This window comes from Pteropus vampyrus, unplaced genomic scaffold, assembly GCF_000151845.1.
Source record: "Pteropus vampyrus isolate Shadow unplaced genomic scaffold, Pvam_2.0 Scaffold373, whole genome shotgun sequence".
In the NCBI taxonomy this organism is placed as follows: Eukaryota; Metazoa; Chordata; class Mammalia; order Chiroptera; family Pteropodidae; genus Pteropus; species Pteropus vampyrus.
In genome coordinates, this window is record NW_011889154.1 from 499,959 (window position 1) to 524,735 (window position 24,777).

Below are 24,777 nucleotides of genomic sequence, written 5' to 3' on the forward strand. Positions count from 1 at the left end.
TACCATGTTGCCGTCTATAATTTTCAAAACTCAGTAACAATAATTTTCCATTAAACATTAAATGAGAATTAAGTTGCTGGGAGATACAGTGCTATAACATTTTGATACATGTAATAAGCAGTGAGGGCTGAATGTTTGGAAGAACCAAAAGACTTTAAAAAAGTAATGTCCACAGAACACAAGTTTTTGGTGAAATATAAAGAAGAGGACAAACATCCTTAAAGATTGCAAGATAAAAACAACACAGGTTTAAGTCTAAGGTAAATATCTTATATTTATTTCTGAATATATAATGGATAAGCTAATTTAAAGCCCTTTCTTAGTTTTGAATGCAACTGTTCACTTTTAACATATCTTTCTGGCATATTGGAGGCTATCTGTTGGCTTGCAATGGCTAGCCAAATCATCGTTATTTTTCCATTATTGTTGTAGTCACTAGTGTGGTGATATCTGTCTACCACATCCCCTGCAATTTGTATCTTTAATTCAAAAATCGAATTTCCTGAGGCAAACTAGAATTCTGTGCCTGGTGTTTTGGAGCAGATATGTGAGTAGAGGGTTAGTGATCTTCCTTCTGGGGACAACAGAAGCCCGGATGCAGAAATATTCATAAAACTAAACTTTGGTGTTGGCTAAAATCTTATACATCTCTCAGCATGTCTGAAACCCCACTACTTGTCAAATTGTTATGAGTATGGACCTTTTCCCTTAAATTCTGAAGTCTGATAACCTTATTATTAGCAAATGGTATAGCTCCTTTGGAGTATATGAAATATGAAGTCAGTCATCTCCAGTATTAATACTTAATTAAAAAATTATGTACATTGAAATAATTTTCAGCAAATGTTTCCCTTTAGTTTCTCTAGCATAGATTTTGGGATACTAAGTTTCACAAATGAGGCTATAAATTATTACTATAAATTAAATGAATTTTTAATTTTGCTATTTGGCATCTATAAAGAAAAAAAACAAACAATGTTTAAGAAGAGATACAACCCCAAATTTACTGCTTTGTATCACTATTATCTGATTACTACTCTACTCCAGTGCTGTTTGAGCTTTTTATTCCAAGTGACATTTACAACATCTAAAAGTATGCTGCATTAAAATGGGCCAAAATAGAATCTTTCTTTCATGAATCCCACTCATTCTAATTTAATGAAACCATCATCTTTCAAATAACGTAAATCTAGTTCTTGATACCTAGGCTGACTGAATACTATTTTGGTGTCCTTATGCACATGTGTAATATAAAATTCTACTTTAATAATCACCATACGGAGAAGTTGCCTCTTGAGGATTTGTAATTTAAACCTGTATTCCAACCCACTTCCTCTAGACAGCATGATATCTAGAACTAACAGAAGTTGTCACACGAAACAGGTACACAGTGTGATATATTAAACAGCTATCCGAACCAGTATTACCAAAGTAGCTCAAGCTCCACTGAAAGAAAGTCTTTTAACTGGAGTATTCGTTGTAAGGTTTGAAGGAAGGTTTCTTAGACCAAATTTTATTATGGTATTCTCTTACTTCAACTAGTGGTAAAGCTGTAGTTAAAATACCATTTGTTTTGTGACTTTCCAAAATACTTTAAGAGCATTCATTCATTTATTTCATAAACATATTATGAAGTAGGTGCTGCTTTAGATACTAAGGATATAGCAATGTATAAACAAACAAAAATCTGCCTTCCTGGGGAATGATGAAGACAGACATTAATAAAATAAGTAAAATGTATGTTAGATGGTGATATGCGCCATTGAGAAATAGAAAGCAGGGGATGGGGACAGAGTGTGTATGTACAGGAGGGAAGGTATGGATAGATATGGAAGGTTAGAGAGCATGGTCATTGAAGTCCTTATTGAGAAGGTGACCTCTGAATAAAGATCAAATGGGGGAGGGAGTTAGCTCTGAGATCTGTAGAAAGAGTGCTTGAGGTAGAAAGAAGAGTAGATGAGATATGTCAATGCCTGCAATATTGACAATCAGAGACCAGGTGGGTGAAGTGGAGAGAAGACAGAAAGTGAGCACAGAGTGATGATGGGCAGGTATGGGGTCCAGAGCACATGAGCTTTGCAGGCCCTTGTAAGACCTGTGGCTTTCATTCTGGGTGAATTGGGGATAGATTGGAGGTTTGATGAGAGATGTCACACATTCTGGTTTAAAAGGATTACTTAGGTTGCTGAGCTGAGAATGACTAGAGGGGAGTAATGGAGTCTGAGGGAGAGTTAGGAGGCTCATGCAATAATTCAGACTAGAGCTGAAAGTGAGGAGTGGTGATAGCATTGGAGGACGGTAGAAGATAGGGCCAATAGGTTTCTTAATGATGAGTTGAACATGAGGATTGAGAGGAAGAATGGAGTCAAGGATAACTTCAAGGTTTCTGACCTGATCAACTGGAAGGATTAAATTTCCATTAGCAGAGATGAGGCCTCAGGGAGGCATGGATTAGGGGACAAAGATTAAGAGTTCAGTTTGGGACATATTAAATTTGAGATGCCCATGAGACATCTAAGTAGAAAGGTTGAAAAGGGACCTGGATATACAAGTCTTGGAGTTCAGGCAATCTGGGCTGGGCTGGAAAAAGAAATGTCGGCATTCACATGGCATTTAAAGCTCTGAGAATGAATGAGATGATCTAAGAAATGAGTGTTTTTAGAAGAGAGAAGTGGCCCAGGAGCTGTGCCCACTTGGCATGGATCCAGCTTCAGAAGATGGGGAGCTAAGAAGGAACAAGCTACCGGTCTGAGAAGGATCAACAAGGTGTGCTGTCCTGGAAGCTGAATGAGTAAAGTTTTCCAAGGAGGAATAAGTAATGAACTGTCACAGTGATTTTCCCCAGGCCTTAATCTCACTAGGGCACTAAATCAGCAACATTGATTTTAACCCTTAGTCATTAGCTGCTTTATCTAAAGGATTCTGCTGTTCATTAATTAGCTTTATCTTCCCAACAAGATGCACGCTTCTTGAGAGCAAGGCTTTTGTTTTCTTTTTATCTTCTCTGTAGAACAATAGCTTTTAAATAATTTTTGACTACGTTTCACAATAAGAAATACATCTTTGGAAACCAGTATATGCACAAATGCAACAGAAAGAGAAAGACTTACCTTCTATGCTTGCCATGCACTCTATCTTCTTTCCTATTTTTTCTATTGTATTCTGATTAATTAAAAATAATGTTGTTTGTGACCCACTGAATTGATTTCACTCACCACTAATTGGTTGCGACCATTGGTTTGAAAAGCACTGATTTTAGAATATCCAATGTAGAGCCCCGCCACATTCATTATTAATCAGACAGCATTATTCATCTTCGTTTTCCCCAAGGAAACTTCTGTAAAGCAAAAGCTTAATATGTGCTTGTTGAATGAATAGCTTTGAGACCCTAAAGCAATACTTCTTTAATTGAGTTACCTTTACTTTTACTGATTGCATTTGTGTAGAAGAATATTCTTAAAGCTCTCTATCTTCAGGATGAGGACAGACAACAGTGTCTTTTTAATGTTTCTGGCCAGAACACTCTGGTCAAAACTGGAGATGCCAACCAGATGAAATGGGTGTACCAGCTGGGTTAGCACAAGAGATTGAATGTGTTGGCATGTTCTTATATGTCAGCCTATGGGAGCGAGGTGGTGGGGTTCAAAATATTTTTAAAAACTAACCTAACTCATTAAATAATTTTTAAAAAGGCCTTCATTCACCTTAGAACAATTATGTCTGTCTTTTTATTCTAATTGATAACGTAGTAGTTGTCAATACAAAACAGCTATCATTTAGGAATAGGGGGAACATTAAATATCTAGCACCAAAATAGATAGACCTGGGACAAAATCACTAGTAATAACATATTTTAGAATTTTGACTTGTTCATTTATAGAAATGATATATAATTAAACCTAGAATTTCACTTAATAAATCTTTATAGCAGAGGGAATATACTCAATAATATTGTAATAACTATTTATAGTGCCAGGTGGGTACTAGACTTATTGGGGGGAATTGCTTTGTAAATTATATAAATGTCTAACCACTATGCTGTACATCTGAAACCAATATAAAATAATGTTGAATGTCAACTAATTGAAAAAAAGAAATCTTTAATACAAGAGCTTGGCACATAGTAAATCCTTAATAAATGTCAGGAAATGTTTAAATACTCCTCTACTCAGCACACCTACAAAAGTGGCACAGAAGAAAGTAGAATATTTTTCCACCCTGTAGGTTTTCACTTACAAGGAAGGAGAATGGTGCAACGATTACAGCATAGATTTTGGAATCAGGTGAGTCTGGGTCCAAATCTGAATCCATTACTTATCGGACAAGTGATTTTGGCCCAGTTACCTTAATATCTTTTAACCTAGTGTTCTCAAACATCAAGTGAGGACAGTAACACATACTTTAGGGACTTACTATATGGATAAAGATGATATTAAAGTATATATATGTATACATAAGCAGATATAAAAACTTATTTTTGCATAAAAACCTGTTTTTTGAAATACAGATGATATTTTCATGTAGAAATCAAGGCATAAGTGATGGTTAAATTTTCATGTGGGGCAAACCCCTACAGCTTATTTAATCCATAATAGAGCTGAACCATAATGCATTATGCAGTTATTCCAAGTCTCTTTCAGCCTGGGGGCGGGAGGGTTTTGGGTGAGGAAGATCAGTGCACTTGGAGGAATCACCAGAGGTCTGAGTGTAAGGGATGATGGGTCAGTAAAGGTTCTCAGAGCAGAACAGAAAGAAAGAAAACAGAAATTTATTTTAAAGAATTGGCTCACATGATTGTGGGGGGTGGCAAGTGTGAAACCTGTAGGGCAGGCTGGTATGTCAGAAACTCAGGAAGGAGCTGAAGCTGGAAAAATTCTTGAGGCAGAATTTATTCTGCTCAGGGAAGCCTAAGCTTTGCTTTTAGGCCTTTCAACTGCTTGGATGAGGCCCACCCACACCATCGAGGGTAATCTTTATTTAGAGTCAAATGATTGTAGATATTAACCAGATGCACACAATTCCTTCATAGTAGCACATAGATTAGTGTTTAATTAAATAATTGGGTACCCTAGCCTAGCCAGGTGTCCACACAGAACTAATCACTGAAGATGGGAACTCAAGTCATAGCTTCTGGGGTAATAAGTATGAGACTCCAGGGGCAGACAGGGACACTGCAGCTTTTATTGATATAAAGGTTCTCTCCAGTGTGAGCTGTATGTGTTTCATTCATTCCTCTAAGGTGTTAGTTTGGGTCAAAGACCTAAGTGTAAATTCCAACTCCCTAACTGGCTATTCAGAAAGCCCACAAAGTTCATTCAAGAAGGGTGAGCCTCTGCCGTGCTGGCTTTGTACCCAGTGCCTAACAGAGTGCCTGGCACATCATTTAATTGATATAAGATAATGAAATTTTTGTTTCTGTTGACAGGAAAATCTACAGTCACCTCAAACATCATACCACATGAAATAAATAGGAATTTCAGAAGTCCATCATTTATTTCAGCCTTTCTACATTCTATTTTCTTTTCTTTTTTTCTTTTCTTTTTTTTAGGCGAGGCAATCTTTAGTTGCCCTCACAGATTGCAAGGACCTTGTCACCTTACAATCCCTTATTTTTTTATTTTTTATGTCTACAGCACCTGGTCTTTCTAGGTGGTCTCTCATTCAAGTATTAACCAGGCACAACTCTGCTTAGCTTCTGAGATCAGACGGGATTTGGCTTGTTCAGGGTGGCATGGCCGTAGACATCTACGTTCTAAAAGACCAAGGATTCCATAATGACTTGCCTTAATAAAACAAATACAGAGATAACCTGAAAAACATATTTACTCTGACAACCAGCACATACTACTAACGGAACACTGATATTATTTTAAAACCAATTATTTACAAATGCGTCTCACCTACCAGTCTGTAAGCCACTTGAGAGGAGGGATCATGTCATTTATCTGGCCAAGACTATGTTTTATTCATGCCTATATTCCCAGTTCCAAGGAGAAGATCAAATCAAATAAATAAAATAAAATAAAACTGCTCACCAAATGTTTTATTACATTGCCTGAGTTATGGGAAGCTTTAGTCTTGGATTTTCCTTCACCAATGGCAGGGAAGAAACATGGCATTTGATGTGGGTGGGAACTCAGCAGAACAGGTCAGGAGAGGTCCCTGTGCATGAAGGAGCATGGTAGTGGGTTTGGGGAGTGGATTCAAAACCAGCATCCAGAAGACAGGCTATGGTAGCCTCCAGAGCAAAGCAGTTGGATGTTCCTGTATAGATCCTACGGGAACCACAACCACATCCCACAGCTGGGTCAACGGAACTCCACTAGGCCGAGAGCCCATCGCTAGACCATGGCAGGGCCAGTTAAGCAGAATGCTAAAATTGTTATCTCACCCAGTGGATTCAAAGCACATTTTATGGATCGCTCATCCTAGAAATGCTCTATGAAAGAGGGTTCCAAGATAGTAGATACTGGGAGACGCTCTCTATATTGTAATACTCCCTTAGAGAGTTGTCATTCATATTAGCATCTAAAGATTCCAGGATGTCTGCCAGGAAGAAAAGCTGAGTATATCATGAGTATATCAAATTCAGTTCCTTTTCTTCACAGTAACATCTATTCACATTATGCTTTGGTAAATGTCAACCCTTCATTTACAAATGAAGAAACTGACATCCAGAATGTAAATTATAGTTTATATGGCTAATAAGGAGCAGAATTGGGCTAATTCAAATCTCTTCTCTCCTGGACCTGTGTGCTTTCAGCTTCATCATATTGCAACTATCCAATGAAAAATAATTAATCTATATAAATACTTTTCAACAATTTGTAAAAACGTTTTGATTTCCCTGTATGGACAAAAATGGAAGCTGGCTTCTATGTGCAGAAAGGAAGAACCATAACAAAACTGGTCTCTGGGAACTTCTTTTTCTCGTACACACATGAACATATGCACACTTCATATTCAGTGATGATGTTTTTCCTATTACAGATGTTGTGAACTATCCACGGAAAGTAACTGTACAATTATATTTCATTTGCGAAAGACTTTTTTTGATCTTTTTTTTCTTTCTTTACCTTTTTGGTAATGAGTCAAACTGACCTGATTTGCGTTCTTTAAATATTCATACTTCCTAGTAACAAGGCTGGCTCTCCACAAGTCATATACACCTCACTACAGCTGGACGAGTGGGCACTTAACCTCCCACTCAAGTTTGTAATTTTTTGTGCAGAGTAAAAAATTCTGAATTAATAGGAAAGCATTAAATTAAACTCACTTCTGCTATCCTATTATTTTCTTTTTTCCTGAGACAGATTTGGACAACATCCAGAACAAAACAAAACAAAACAAAACAAAACAAAACAAAACAAAACAAAACAAAACAAAACAAAACGAACTGTTTTGTGTCAGAATGGCCAGAGGAAACTTCTTTTAAGTGGGGCGTAGTTCTTAAAACAGAAAAAAACATTTAAGTGGCTTCCTAATTTCTACTCAAAGAAGTCAAATGTTCCAACAACACTAGAAGTAGTCTGGAACATAGAGCATATGTTCTGGGGGTGGCTAGGCCACTCGGGGTAGCAGGAGGCTAAAAGGAACATCTTAGAGGCCCCCCAACCTTCCAAGCAGAGAGGGTGAGACTAACTTTCTCCTCTGTACACCCATTAATTTGGCAACTCAGATGCCTTTTTTTCTTCTGTCCACAGTGTTATTGTGTGCAAATTTTGACCTTATTTCAATTGTAATAAATGTAGGGCATAAAGGCAAAAGAAACTCGGAAGTGATTTTCTTATCTGGATTTGTTTTTTTGAGAATTGCTTAAGTAATAATTGATTTTTCTGCCCAGTTTTATAAGAGGCATAATTTTCTTGAATTTTCTATGAATGGAGAAATACATTTATTTGCTTTGTTTTGGCTTACAAAACATCTTTGCTTTTATTCTTATGCAGAAACCAAAAGGAGATATAAAAAATTGTGTCCAGGAGGCATTTGGGTCTTATGAAATATTTAAAGCAGAAGTTTCTAGCACATGGGATCAATAAAAGTAGAGGGAAAGTGAGGTATCTGACCTGATTACTTTTGGAGCATTATCATAGGCTACACCAGGAGAATTCAATTCAGATACATTTTAATATTTTTATTAAAGAACTTGAGTATGTAGATTTATAAAAGATAGAGCATCTCAATGTAAAAATTCTATTATTGCATTCATTAACAATGAAAAATTTACAATTTTTTTTATAAAGAGATCGATGATATAAAGAAAACATGCACTGAAAGGCTGAATATATAAAATAATATCTGCAATTTATTCAGCTGATAAATTGGTATAAAGATTTATATACTAGGTGATTCATTACAACATTCTTTGTAAAAGCTAAAAATGTGATACTGAAAATGTTCCTCCATGTGTATTGTTACTATGTTAGTTCCTCCATATGTGATGAAAAACATAGTAGAATGTGGTCTTCATGAAGGCAGGGATTTTTTTTTGTTCAATTCTGCATTTTCAGTGTCTGGAAGTGTGCACATGAATATTAAACATTTGCTAACTGAATGAACACTCCCATATAATGAAGCATTTCATGGCTATTAAAAAGAATGAGGTGGATCTACATGTACTGATATGGAAAGGAGACTAATATCTACTATAAGCAAAAGGGCCAAGTGCTGAACAGTATTTACAATATGATACCAATTTGTTAAAAATTAAAATATGCTCGTGCACATATATATGCACACACATATATGCATATATTTTTGTGTATGAATGTATGTATAAAGTATCAGAGGAAAATGTTAAAATGATAATGGTTATCTTTAGGAAGTAGGGATGGGGAGACTGGGCAGAAGGGGGCTTTTACTTTTAACTCTATGCCATTGTGTACTATTTGTATTTTTTTCAGAATTAAGATATAAAACTTTTATTAAAAAATGCATTCTGTGGAGAAACCACAACCCTATTTTTGTTAAAAAAGATGAAATCTGTGGTGACACCACAAATCTACGGCCTTATAGGTCTGTGTTGTGTTTACATGATCTCAATCCAGAGACTACTCCATCACTTGCAAAAACAAAAAAACAAAAAACAAACAAACCAACCTAAGGAGGAAGTTATAACTGGAAATAAATGAATGTTGGGTAGAAGAATTAGAAATGAGAATCTTTATTATGTATATTCTGTTTTTCTATTTTTTCAGCTTGGTCTAGAATTTTACATTCAAAGTTAAGAAAATGTACATGAAACTGAATGCAAAACCCCATATGTTCTGTGTCAGTCGACACCACTTATTTTCAATAAGATAAAATAGCTTATTTAAATTTTGAATTTTCCCATTGGGTTTAGACAGTTCAGCTGTTTATCCAGCAGCACTCTGTTTAAAAATAGATGAGATGACATTTGTGGGTACTTTTAAAAAAATATCCTTTGGAGAAAGAAGCAGAACTCTAATGCCACATTTATCGTTTATATTATGTAAAAAAGGCAAGTTTTATGTTATGAGGACTTCGTAGGAATTATTCTCTTTTTAACATATAGTTTATAGCTCTTTTGGAACCAATCACAATCATTGGATGTATAAAGACATCCATCTGAGTTTTACTTTTTGGTAATTGTAATTACTTTAATGGAAACTTAAACATGATTAGAAAGAATTTTTAATAATTGCATATGGAGATATTTTTCTTCCTTCACCCTTCTAATTATGTACTTTCTCCCATGATCCTTTTGTCAACTATTTATTGAGTGTCTGCTATGTGGCAGGCACTGTGGTTACAAAAATAAATATGAAAATGATTTTGAGTATATTTTACCTGACTTTATAGGCTTATTTAATAATGTTTATGCCAACCTGCCAAAAATAAGTGGTTAATATTAGCCTTAAACCTGCTATCATATGATTCCACAGAGTCCAGGATAAGAATTAAAATAGGTTAAGCTGAAAATATACTGTCACCCAAAATTTCAAACTGAGTAGATATATAGGAGAACTATAGTCAATTAAAGTATGAAATATTAAAATCGGTGTTCCAATCTTGGTAGTGTTGCTGATGGCAAAAGATAATGATACCAGGAGGAAATGAAACCAAATGCATTACTTTCCCACCCAGAAAAATACACCTATCTTAGAATCCTACTGATTTTACTTATTAAAAAAGCGCACTTCAGAAGGAAATTGCATTTATTGGCTAATATGAAAGAGGAAATCAGGGCTGTGTAAAGGCAAAGGTGTATGTCATTACAATGCAACATTTTTATCCTCAGTTTTTTTAGATGTTTTCTCTGAGTACTCATAAAAGATTAGATTAGATTAGGCATTCGTTAGGCATTCTCCTGACCCTGAATGCTGTCATGCAGATTGCAGGTGAATGGTATTTGCCCAGTAAGGAATCGCACCTTTCACTCCTCCTATTATGTGACTTAAATACCTGGCTTGCTCCATTTTGAGCTTGCTGCTGTTCCTGTTCCAAGATAGCCTGCCAACCTGAAGTCATTGCAGTGGGTGGTCAGGTTAAGAGGAAGAAAGAGTTCTCAGCTACTCATTCTTCTAGCTCCTCTTGGAATCTGCCTCTCAGAGGTAACCTAAGTAGCCCCCCACACTAGACACATTGTTTGTTACTACTGTATTTTCCTTTTCTTGGATTCTGTAAATGCTTATAATGGTCTGGGCCCAGGAGCAGGGGGTTTGTGTTTTCTTTTGACTAGCATGGTATAGTTCTGAGCACCCCATGGCTTTCTGTAAAAGTGATAAATACAAATGATGAACAATAAAGCAGGCTCTCCAAGCCCTGGGGCTGGTTACAGGAGAACTTAGAATGAGGGAAAAAATAATTCAATTTCTAACACAAAGGCAAGATTTAGCCTCTCATTAGATCCAACTGCTACATGTAAAAAAAGTGTGTTAATAAAATGGCACAGGGATTTTGTGGAGGGCTCACGTGTGTGGACTAGGCTTTCAAGATGTGTTTCTCATCTTCTTTACAGTTGTGGTGCCATAATATAACAGGATTTGAAATCCAAACATACGTTTTCTTTCATTTCCTTTTATATCTAAACCATCATGATCATGAATTATCTGTCCCTCCTCAATAACATGAAGTGCTTATTTCTTTTCTATAAAAACGAAGCATTTAGATATAAGGTGATATTTAAGAACTTTCCCTCTCATGACTCCTTTCAGCTCTATTTGTATGTGATTTTTCGACTCAGGTGTGCATACATTAATTTTGTCAATAATGGACATTATTAATCTTATACTTCATAAAATGTATCATCTTTATAAAAAACTTTCAAAAATACCCCAAATTTAAAAATATTAGACATCATTTATAATTAAGAAAGAAAAATAGCCCAGATTATCCAAGTCATGGGCTGTGACGAATATAATAAACTTTTTTTCTCTCTCCAAATTTTATGGCAGTTTGGAAAAAAGACAATTTTTTAAAAGTGGTACATTGATGACATCTAATTTCTTAGAGATTCAAATATAATGAAGATTGGGATGGAGCCACAAAATTAAAACAATGGGAAGGAGAGAGAAGACGGAAGTTGTGTTAGAATAATATCCAACCATCTGTGGTAAGAAAGATTCAGCGAGTGGGTAAAAGAACTGAGTTTTTCTGGTGTTTCGGCCCAACAAAATTATTCTTCTATCACGAGCACAGGACTTGATTACAGAGTAATAAAAGCGGGCAAATTCTACTTGAGATAAGGAAATCCTAAAATGCTAGTTGCTTGTTTTTTAAGGCACTTTTTATTTTAGCAATTTATCAATTTTAATCACACTGATTAGGATCTTTCAGTTGTTAAGAAATATTCTATTGTGTGGTTTATAAACAAATGTGACTAGAAATTCTCAATAGTTGTAAAGTACAGTAACTGGGCACACTTGGTACACATATTAGTATGGTCTGCAATGGCTGACCCTGTGTCTTGCACACCCAGGAAGTGATCAAATAGTACAGGTTTGCTGTCTGAGGGAAATGTAGGATTTCACTTTCCTCCACAATTACCCCGTTTGTAGTGAGAAGCAATTTTTTCTGTTCACAGTAATGCATAAACTCTTAGAGCCAGGTTGTTAACTATGTAATTCTATATTTGCCAAATACTTCAAATGGATGTGGAATAAAGATAAAATCATTTATAACTTGTTGCTGAGATTTGAACCTCCTAAGTAAGGCTTTAAATTGCTTGCTTATTATGGGTAGATGCTGTCGATATTTAATCGCTTGATAATTTATTAGTGATATTTTCAATTTGTGTAAGATAATTTTATTCCAAATGTGAAAGTGATGTGTCTTACTCTATATTTTTGTAATAAAATAATATTAGTAGCATCCATTTATAAACATTGCACTGAAAATGACAAATGTACAAATGTAAAAAATGTACAAATGTACAAATGTAAAAAATGTACAAATGTAAAAAAATATGAATCTTAGATAATTTTCCTTGACATGTGCAATACAGTAGATAAAAACAACCTGTGGTTTATTATACTTGAAAATAAATCAGTGTGCATTTAACAGCATTTTGTTATTCTCTTTGTCTTTTTCCATCCCTTTCCTTTTAGTCTGTGTATGTCTTTTAATCTGAAGTGAAAAAGGGCAAAGGGATTAAGAAGTACAAATGGATAGCTACAAAGTAGACGTGGAGATATAAAGGGATTAAGAAGTACAAATGGATAGCTACAAAGTAGACGTGGAGATATAAAGGAAGAGGAGTACTAGATTTAGTGAGGTGATCACTTTGTGAGTTATATAGATCCCTAATCACCATGCTATACAACTGAAACTAATATATTATTGTATGCCAACTATAGTTAAAAAAAAAAAAAACTTATTGAATTGTACAATGTAAATATAAGCAACTAATTGTCTATTATGTTTCAATACAGCTGGGAAAAAAATCATTGTCATAAAAGAGATGGCAAATTAGATCTGGGAATGAAGAAAACGTGTTCTTAAATTCCAGCTCAGATATTGAGTTGTAGTTTGAACTAAGTAATATATGAGAAAGAAATATACGAGAAAGAAAATATAAAAAGGACTGTTCCATGTATGAAACAGTTCTTTTTATATTTTCTTACTTTTGGAAGAATAAAAGGCCTTCTTTTCTTTAGACAGTGACCTAGGGTTCATGAACTTTATTATTTTCTTTATCCCATGATAACTTTGCCCACAAAATACAATCAATGAATCAATTCATCCATCCATACATTCTCATTGATCAACTGCTTTCTCAATGCCACGCACCATGGGAGTAGAAGACACAAGTATCAGTAGACTAGTATTTGCCCCTCAGGGATCTTTCTGTTCATTGGAGGGAGAGGTGAGATTAGTGGAGAGAGAGCAACAAGCACTCAAGTATGGTTACAATCAACTGTGGAAATTGCTAGAAAACACATACTAGACAGTGCAATTAGCATGGAGGTTGGTTCAAAGAGGTCGCACTTGAATGATGGGCAAGACTTTGTCAGCTGGGCTCAGGGAAAAGAAGAGGATATTGCAGGAGAGAAAATAGCGTATGTGGAGGCATGGCCATATGCAAAGGCACAGTGTGTTCTGTAGGAAATACCAAATTACATACAATACATGGAGAGTTCAAATGAAACAAACCACTTCAGTGCGAGGCCTCTACCAGTACTGCTAGAAATAGATTCAATTGAAGGCACTCAGTCTCCTGCAAAGAGTATTAACTTGGTTTAAACACGACAGGACTTTTTTAGAATTCTTTTTCTTAGATTGTCTTTTTCTATCATTAATATGGCACTGAAAGCAATAGAAAATCACTTCTTTTGTTTCTGGGACACCAGTTGTTTTTTTCTAAATCTGTTTCCTCTCTTCCTCAGCATGCCTGGTTGCCCAGGGAAATTCTGAACTGATCTCTCTTTCCTGAATAGGGTGTTCCACCATCTCCTCAGCCACCCTCCACTCTCACATCCCACCCGTAACCACCATTTATCACCTCCCTTCTCTGCAAGACCTCACTTCTGTTAATGTCTAAAATCCCCACACATGGCTTGACCCTTGAGCTTCTCCTTCTGCTCTTCCTCTAACACTCGGCACTATGATACCTCCAACCACGCATTCAGGCACGCATTTAATACTTAGAGGGCTTCTGCATGCCACACGTCAGCCTTTGCCATATCCCCTTTCTTAGATTATCAGCTCATTTGGAGTCATCTTTCACTTCCCCAAATATTGCCACTGTATTAGTTTCCTATGGCTGCTGTATCAAATTATCACAAACTTAGTGGCTTAAAAAACTCATATTAATTCTCTATAGTTATGGAAGCCAGAAGTTCAAAACTAGTTCCCTGAGCTGAAACCAAGTTATTGGCAGGGCTGAGCTCCCTCTGGAAGCTCTAGGGGAGAATTCATTTTCTTGCCTTTTCCACCTCCTAGAACTGCTTTCCTTGTCTTACTGGTTTAAGGCGCATTCTTCTATCTTCAAAACCAGCAGCAGAGACTCTTTAAATCTCTCTCTGCTCCCATGACCTTCTTCTGTGATCATGTCTCCTCCTGCTTCCTTCTTATAAGGACATTTGTGATTACATTTAGTGCCTGTTCAGATAACCTGGAATAATGTCTCTATCCCAAGATCCTTAACTTAATCACATCTGCAAAAGTCACATTTGCTACATAAGGCAAGAGGTACCGTTTCCTGGGATTAGGATGTGGCCATGTTTGGAGCTATTTTTCCACATACCAGAACAACCAACACTACTGTAATGGTTAATCGAGCACCTACTCTGTGCCCAGTATCATTTTATAAGGTAGGCACCATTGTCATCTCTGTTTTACAGATGAAGAAATCGAGGCACAGAAAGGCTAATTGACTTAGTCAAGGTCACACAGATAGATGGTAGAAAGAAAATTCAAAGCGAGGTATGTCAACTCAGAAGCCTTTGCTCTTCACGCAACACTATATTGTCTCTCACATTTTGAGACTATGTGTAACATGTGTTGGTTGGGATCACGAGATCTCTAAAGACTATCATGGTCGACACAAAATGGAACATTTCCCAGGAATTGTGCACGTCCTTTCTCTAGCTGCACTTTCAGATACTTCCTCCACAGAGAGCAATGCTAATTAAGTGGTTGGGTGTTAACAAGTAGCAATTTGCTTCCCTCATGAAAGACCAGTGGAAGCTCCCTTAGTAGTCTTACATCAGGCTTCGGCTGACAAACAAATAAGGATTCGCTGAGCGTGGGCAAAAACGTCGTGGAAAGAGTAATCATAGAGCAGGATCAGGAAAAAAACTGTGTTGAAAAGGACAATGAAAATGAAACAGAAATGTGAATCCCAGCTACTTCCACTGCGGAGAGAGCAAAAAAGGCAGAAAACTACCAGAGGCACTGGGGCAGTTAAAGAAAGCTTGAGAAGAAAGAATACAGTACAAAGAAAAGTACTTTCAGACTAACAATAAGCAAAAAATACACCCGGGGCAGACCACTGGAGGTCAGAAAGCAAATGAACAGGTAGGCCCTGAAAAATCAAGAATTTTTTTTACAATCCACTACTCATTTTTAAGATTAAAATTCTCTTTCATTCTAAGGAGGCAGGAGGCCATGTGGAGAACAGAAAGAGCTGGCCCCTGGAATCAGACAGAGGGACATATTCCATATAATATTGTCACTTATAGCAACTTGAGCCTCAGTTGTCTCATTTCTAAAATGGGAATAAGAATAAGATTAAAGAATTGATATAAACTATGTTAGCACAGTACTTTGTAGGAATGAGTAACCTAAAGAATCATTTATTGCCTTCAGTTTCTGCAGTATCATCAGAATAAAAGGTAATAAAGCTTGTTGGGGAGTCCAAATATCTACTCATGAATTCAGATAGAATTTACTTCATGCTGCATCATGGCCACAACTGAGAATAAGAAACTGGATATCTACCTTCACAGAACTGATAGGTTAGTGAAATAGGCAATCCTATAAAAAATAAAAGAAGCATGATAAGGAAATACTGGATGCTATGAGAATTATTCAGAAAGGGTATTGAACCCAAACTTGGCTAATCAGAAAGGGCTTCCTGGAGGAAGTGCTATTTCAAATGAGACTAGAAGATTGAAAGGAGGTAAATAGAGAAGAGAGGAGTTTGGGATGGATGGATAGAACAGACAAAAGAGAAAGCATCTTTTCAAAGGTTCTGGGCAGGAGAACTTGGCACCAATGAGAAAGTTAAAAGTAGATCAGTATGGCTGAAATGCGAATTGGACAGGAGTGTAAAGAAATGAGGCTGTGAAAGAGAAAATTCCTTACTTATGTCATAATCTGGAAATCATGTTAGGGAGTTTGGACTTTATCCTGAGGGTAAGGTGGAACCATTGAAGGCCTTAAAACCATAGAAGATTCAGTGATTCTATTTGTATTTTATCATTTGGGCTACAATATACAGAATGAACAGGGATATGGGAAAACTAGCGGCAAGAAGACTACTTGGAAGTATTTATAATAATCTAACTGAGAAATCATAGAAATTTAACTAGGATAGTGGCAGAGGGAATGGAGAGAAGTAAATAGAAATAAAATTTATAGGACTTGGTGATTTTTCCACTCATTTATTCATTAATCCAACCAACTTTTATAAGTTTACCTTGGAGGTGTGAGGGTGAGGTACAGGGGAAAAAATCAAGGTTTCGTTTCATGTTTCTGGGTTGAAAAAAATGGGTAAATAGTGGTGCTGTTACAGGGATAGGAATCACAGGGTAAGGAGGTTTGCGGGGAAAATACTGAGCACAGCTTTAGAGTTGATAGGTTTTGAGTAATGCCTTTATTTTTATAATGCAGATATCCTTGCATCCTCCAGCCTGTGAGAATAAATGAGGTAACGGTAACAATAATAACCAAGTCTGGTGATATTTTAGTTCTCTCTCATCTTTGCTCCTCCTCCACTTAATTCTGATTGTCCCCAAGAATGGGCTTCACGTGTATTTGAGAACAAATCTGTTTGCTGCCTTCTGCTCAAGTCTCCTTGCCAAGGTGCCCAAAACGTCTTATGATGGTGGGCCATCTGTAACAATACTGCTGTAACCCTTTCCTCAGTTGATAGTTTCTCTGTGATTGTTGCTAAGTGTGCATGCGTGTGAGTATGTGTGTGTGTATGTGTGTGTGTGTGCATGTGAAGGGAAGATGGTGGCACTGCTTTCTCTAGATTTTTTGCATTAATTAATCAACACTGAGAGTTAATGTGAGTCTGTAAATAACACATGCCTTGCATTTGGCAACTTTGCATCTCATCTTGAAGCATGAGTGGGTTGACCACTGTAGAAAAAAAGAATCATAAAAAGGATGCTGGTCAGACAGCCTTGCGCATTTACATCATCATCAGGTTGGTTTTAGGTAGCAATAATGGATAAAAACTCATGCTGGTATAAAAGCTTTCTTATTTTACAAATGACAGGAAATAGAAGATAACAACTTAGTGGTTACAAAAATTTGTTTTCTAGTTAGTTTCTTCCAGCTTTAAAATAGGCAGTGTGATCCGTAGGTTCTGGACCAATGATACTGAGGAGAAGGGAAATGGGAAAAATACCAGAATTAAGGGAGCAGAAGAGTCACGGGGCAGCCAAGGATAGTCTGGAGCAAAGAGGGGTGAGAGAGAAAGGGGAGAAAAAGAAAAAAGAAATGAACATATTACAAATCCAAAACAATCCACCATATTTGAGCTTCCAACAGAGTTCTACACACAGAGAGTAGCTGTAAAATTGCAAAGATTTTAAAATGAAGTATGAATAGGAACATATGTCTGTCTTAGTCTTCTTAAAAGTGAACTGCGATAGACTGAAAAGAAACACTCCTAGTTTCATAGGTTTAAGAAATTAGAGGCGTTTCAAGAGAAATGCCTAAAATTTGTAGGTAGAACATGAATGATATTTAAGTGGAACTAAGTCATTAGCGGTAGCTAAATACCTGATCTCGAACATCCTGTTTATACTTTTAAGAAAAACAGACACTTGAATAATTTAAAGGGGAAAGGTAATAAAAGTTCTTTCTTTTTGATAAAAGTCTGATCGTGATGTTTAAAGATTTCCACAAAACAAAAATATCTGATGTCCATAGTCCATTTTCCACACATGAAAGAGAATGAGAAGATTAGACAATAGGAATAGGAGAAAGCTTCCTTTCTGTTTTTCCAGAATTTCCCACATACTTCGGCCGTTTTTGAATAGATGTTCTGAAAAATCTTTTGAGGTCACCTACTTTGAGAGAATAGAGTCTCTAATTTTCAGGTGACACGGCAGCGAGCCCAGAAAGCACAAATGTTACTCATATTTTTAATTTTTGTCATTCTTGTAGAGAAATAAAAGATTATAATTTCCTCCCCATCTTGCTAAGTTTTTGCTAGTTTCAGGAATTTGTGCTCCTATCTGACTAAAATAAAAATTCCCATGTTAAAGACTAAAAAGCTGTATTACAATAAGCATAGCCAAAGTAGCAATGAGTGTCTAAGAAAGGTCTAATAATTTTTAATCTCACGAACTCTAGTGGACAAACAAGTACATTTTCCACATGAATTGAAATCATTGCAGCCATGGTAAATAAGATATAGCAAAAATTCACATTACTGGTGTACTGCTATTTTTAAAATATCAATCTTACAAAATAAAACCCACCTAAACTGAAGCTGTGGCATAATTTTAGCAGCTGAAAATATTACCTTCTCTAGAATAACATGTACTTGGAGATGAAATTACTCAGAAACAGACACGATGTACGTATTCTGCTTTCTTTAAAAAAATAAAAAGCACATTCAATATCAATTTATAATATATCATGCTAAACATATTCAATAAGCAGTGCTTAAATAATTTCGTCTGTCTTTGCTGCATCTAAATATTCTACTGTTTAGCTAAATTCACTTCCCACTACAGATGATAAAAAATTATTATACAGATGCCATTCCTACTAAAAGCCCCTCTAGTACCATAAGCAACCTAATAAAAGGAGAAGGGTGCACTGAGGGTGCTCTTTATAAAATTGTTCATCCCAAATTCACAGACATCATGAAACACGAAATTAACTCCAGCATGTTAAAAGAAAAATAATGGATCAGCACATAAATCAAACACAAAAAGACTATTTATTTTCTTTTCCATAGCTCAGAATTAGCCATTAGCTTACCTTATTAGCTGAAATGCCAAACAGAATGTCTTTATGGAAAATTAAGTTCATTATTCATCTCAGCTTTGATTTGGTATAATGCAGCTGAGAGCATTTAGCTTCTCTCTATGATTTGCCGATGCAAAGTGGGTGAGTAAGGCAGTAAACAGAACTTGGGAGGTGGGGAGTGTGGTTGGCCATGGCTCACAACTCTAGACTTGCAACTTTACATTTCATTCATATGAAGATACTTAATGAAATCAAATCTTATCACTGAAGAATAACACTTAAGTGAATACTTAGTGCAGATTTTTAAGTCTGTGCAATTTTGCATAGCAGTTCCAGGTATAGTGTCCTGTGTGCTCACTATTCCTGCAAAATTACATTGCTATCTTTCATGATCTTGGTGGACTCTTAGGCTATTGATTCACTTTGCAGCACATGTAGTGAGCAATGTGTATTCTGTCAAGGAGAAATCTACACGGGGGAGCGGTCTCTGCAATTTTCTAAAAAGAGAATACCTGATTGTCTGACTAGCAATGGAAAGACAGATGCATTACAGTTTTGAAGATAAGTGTACAAGCATACAAAAATTGGATTCAGCATTCAGATATCTAATAAAAAAGAGAGACTTTACGGATCCGGGAGTAAAATAGCAATGGATATCTGTTCTGGACATCAAATTCTCTTTTAGAAAAAAATAAGTCATATTCTTTCATAATTTATTAATTTTATTCAAATAAATTAAATATGTTTTAGAAATATTTAGGTAAGCACTTTTCCTTTCTTAAATAATGATTGCCATAGAACACATCCCAGAAGAATCTTATTTAGTTAAACTGTGTCTCATTTCTAGATGGGCAAAGGAACTGTTGCAGCATCCTCTCCCAGGTGTTTTACTTTAAAGAATTTGAGTAGGCAGCATTTATTGAAATCCAGCTTTACCACATAAAACATGCAATCACAACAGCAGGACCAATCCTCAGTCAAGGACAATATGACTGAGCAAAGAGATTTTAGCTTAAAGACTTTGAAAACTTTCTTATCTTTGCCACATTGCAAAACCAGACCCTAAAACTCTCCTGAATTAATAAGAACATGGCTGCCTCTAATGAGAAATGATAAAGAAAAAGCAATAATTAATTGATTTGCCTTACAATGTTAAACATAGAATTACCCTGTGACTCAGAAATTCCTCTCTTAGATATATATCCCAGAGAAATGAAAACACAAAAATCTGTACACAAATGTTCATAGCACCATTATTCATAATAGCCAAAATTTCCATCAACTGATGAATGGATAAAAAGTCTGATATATCCAAACAATGGAATAGTATTCGGCATTAATAATAAATATAAGATTGATACATGCTATAATATGAATGAATCTTGAAAACAGTGTGCTGTTTGAAAAAAGCCAGTCACAAAATATCGCATATTGCATGATTCCATTTATATAAAATGTCCAGAATAGGGAGAATCTGTAGAGACATTAAGTAGATTTGTGGTTGCCCTGGGCTTCGGGTAGGAGTGCCGGGAAATGAATGCTATTGGGTAGGATTTCTTATTGGAATGATGGAAATGTTCTTATCTTAGATTGTGGCAGTGTTCCACAACTTTGTGAATATATTAAAACCATTGAATTGTATACTTTAAATAAGTAAAGTTTATGGTTTGCAAATTATATTTCAATAAAGATGCTAATAAAATTATTAATTTGCCACAGAAATATTGTCATATAATGTGTGTAATTATAAGAATTAGTTGTATATAATAAATTCTATAGAAGGTAGATAGGGAAATGTGAGAAAGAGTAAGGATAACCCCGAACATGGGAAGCCCTTGAGGACTTATGAGCTGTAGACCTACCTGAAGAACCATATGTTGGTGTTTAATCATGGCTAATTTTCAATAAGGAAAATACCCTCAAATCAGAGAGAATGAGAGCCAGAGGAAGAAGAGAAGAAAGAGGAAAGAAAAGAAGAAGATAAAGGAAAAACTTGTTTTTGATTAGAAAACATGAAAGGGCAGATGATTGAAGAGGGAAAGTAGGATCACAAACCTTAATTCTGATGATATGATATTAAATCATCCAGATGAGAATAAAAGAAGAAAGACTTTAAAGAGACCAAAAGAACTGTACAAGGAGGGTTTTGAAGTGCTCAACTTAAAGAGATTTGTTGCAAACATGAGAGATGAGTTCACAATTAAGGAAGAATACAGGTAAGTGATGAGCATCTATAAGAATTGTACCAAAGGCTAAAGCACAGAATAAAACAGTTTGTGAATTAAAAAAAAAAAGAGGAATAAAAAGAACCCCTAAGGACAGGAAAAAAAAAAAGAGAGGCCATTTAAAAAGATATAAATTGGAACAAATAGAAGAGCAATCCCACAATCTCAAGGCTAGGTCCAGATGGTATGATGTGAACAGATGATGATGAGGGAGGTGGAAGGGGATGAGGAGAAGCAGGAAGAGGAGCAGTGGAGAGAAGAGAGGATGACAAAACACCAAACTCTTAAACTTTGCCATTTTCTCTATCAAAGAAAATAATCTTTAAATTGGAAAGGGTAGAAGCAGCAGCATGGGGAAGAGGGATATGAATTCCCAGGAAAACCTCTTACATGCAGATGACTCATAAGTTTGTATCTTCATTCCAGGTCTCCCATATGGACTTCAGGCACTTGACAACTTCGCTTAGATACCTCAAAGCACTTTGTACACGTCACTTCCAAATCAAATTAATTTTCTCCTTCCTCCTCTTCTGCCACTCTCCCCCTCCCTCCGCCCCCACTGTAGCTCTTCTAGAGTTCCCTACTTCAGTGAATGGAAACACCATCTTTTATGTAAGCTAGAAACATTGGTACTATTCTGGACAATTCTCTCTCCCTTCACATCACCAAGTCCTGTAGATTTGTCATTTCTGGAAACTATCTACTTGTTTCAATATCGCTGTCACCACCCTCATCTATTTTCTTTCACCCAGAATCTATTCTTGTCTTCTAACTGGTTCCCCTTCCATTTTACTTATCTTTTCACTTCATCTAAAGGGATGTTTTCAGAAGGTGAAGTCAGCTTTCCTCACTCCTATCCTCCTGTACACACAAACAAAGATATAAAGATCCAAAATTTAAACACAACCTCCAAGGCCCTGAATGATATAATCCTGCAAGTGTTTCCAGACTTATCTTGCACCATGTTGGTGACTTAGCCAAACTAGATTTATTTCCGACCGTTTTGTTTCTTCTTGCCTTTGCATGATTCCCTTGGCTGATTGTCTGCTTTACTCTAGTTCTTCCTTTAAACTTAATACCAACCATTTATTCCTAGGGCATGCTTCCCTGGACTTCTTAAGTCGGTGTGCTATTATAGTATCATACTCTCCTTTGTAGATATTGAGCAAAGTGGTCACCTGAGACAGGCTTGTATTTATGAACAGAAGGTTCAGAAGGTACATGAGCCAGTACACTCTTGGCATCTTTGAAGAGACTTGCTTGGGTTGAGTCTCTTAGTTAAACTCGCTGTGGAGAAATGCTGCATCCCCATTGGTCACTCTCCTAATAAGCCAAGTATAAGGGATACATTGCATGGAGGGAAGGCAGGGAATAAACAGAGATCCAATGGTTCCGATCTTTGGTGCATGATGTTTAGGAAACACTAAGAAAAGGGTCCTAGTCCTGTGGCAAGCTGAGTTCAGCAGAAAGAAAGAGCCCTGATTGCAGACAGGGAAAAGCTTACTTCATAACTCAACCGTAGCCCTGTGGTAGCAAATTTAAAATTATTCATGTGATTGGTTTGAGTAATGTTTATCTCCCCATTGAAAATAAGGAGCATGAGGGTAGGACTCTTGTCTATTTCTGATCATCATTGTAGCGTTTGCATCTATTACACAGAGCCTGGCAATAGTAATTTAATAAATATTTTTTGAATGAGTAAATGAAAGCACTTAAAATGATGGGCTGTGGTGAGAAGGTAATGATAGCATTATTGCTACCGGCAAAATAATTTAAAGCATGTGTACTGTGTCAGGTATCAGGACCACTCTTCTTGTTTATAAATTCTGACCATTCTTTATCTTTCTTTGGTCAACATGGCTGTGATGTCACCACCATATGAAGATCCACTATTAGAGACATACAGTTTGCTTAGAAGATTAACATTCAGGATGTTGATTTAAAATATCATAAGATTTATTAGATTAATAATTTAATTTTCCTAATGAAGTTTTTCTTTTTTTTTTTTTTTAAAGAGGACACACCTAACAATATTAAGCTCAAGTTTTTGTGCCTAGGCAAATCATGTATTTTTTCATAAAAATACTTTCAGTAGGACTCCAGAATCAAGGTAGGTAACCTTAAAGATTGTTAAGGGAAATGTGGTGTCAAAAGGTGAAGAAATCTTTTGAATCTTCCAAAGGATAATAGCTTGATGGGCTTGAATTTACAACACAATATCTTTCTAGAACAGTCTGTTCAATGGAAGGTCTATGAGTACTGAGAGAAGCAGCCTGGGTTTATGAAGAAGTAGTATGCTAAGTTGACTGTGCTTTATTTTTGTTTTTATTTGTGAATATTAACTTAGTAAATAGGTAAACACATACCCTGATCTTCCTTATGCAAAGTCATCTTTGTAGAAAAAAAACAGTAACAAAATATTTCTAAATGTTAACAAGACTTATAGTAGTGATTATTTTGCAATATATACAAATATTGAATCACTACGTTGTACACCTGAAACTAATATGTTATATGAAGTGTAACTGTATACTTCAACAAAATAAATAAAAAAAAAAGAACCAGCGGCCGAAATCTATTTCAGTACATTTTAGAAGAGGTTTATCATTTTCTTTATGCATCTTTACTTTTAAGATGCAACCTTACATGAAGCTCCTATCAGCTATATTTATATATATATGTAGCTATAATTTAAGAATTTTTTTCTATTGCTAATTTGTTAATTTTTTGGTTAAATCATTAATGGCTGTTGAGTATTATGGAATGTCTTTCATGTATATATTGAGAGAGTCATATGTATTTTCTCCTTTAATCTCCAAATAGTGTGAATTCTGTAGTATAGAGCAGAAAGAACTGAGGACTTTTGGGACTTTACAAAATGGACTCCATCGGGAGCCGTGACAGTAACGTCAATTGGCAGACAACCAAGTCACATGATGAGAATACCCTTAGGGTGTGACAAGACTGCCCCAAACCACAGGAATGTCACAGCGAAAGGGCGGGGAAAGGGCCACACAGATACCATGACTGCTAAGTGAAGAGCTCTGCCTATTGAGGGCTGAATAAGTTGAGTATTTCAGACAGATGACATTCAAGCTTGACCAAAACACATCGTGTGAGTATTGGCACAGTCAGAGACCTCAACTTTCTGCCCATCATGGCTTGGGACCTAGGCAAGGATATCTGAACCATCAGTCCTGGAGCTTGCTTCAGAAATGCAGACTTTCACTCTTTTTACCTTCTTTTGCTCTATTGTGTAAGCCTCTGTACCTTCTTCCCCACTTGTTGTGTTGACCTGTGTGGATACCTGATTGGTTTATCTGAGAAGGTTTCACTCAATAAACCTGGCACTGTGGAAAGACACAAACGTGTCCAAGGGTGGTGTTACTTTGGTAGCTGTCTTTCTTGCTCGTGACATATATGAATGTCTTCT

At 36.1% G+C, this 24,777-nt stretch overlaps 1 protein-coding gene and 1 pseudogene across 19 annotated transcripts in view; both read right to left on the reverse strand.

Annotated features, from left to right (window-relative positions):
• Positions 1-24,777, reverse strand: part of DLGAP1 (DLG associated protein 1) — an 822,162-nt gene that overhangs the window by 262,926 nt on the left and 534,459 nt on the right. The window lies entirely within an intron of this gene.
• LOC111731431 lies at positions 5,625-5,743 on the reverse strand (annotated as a pseudogene).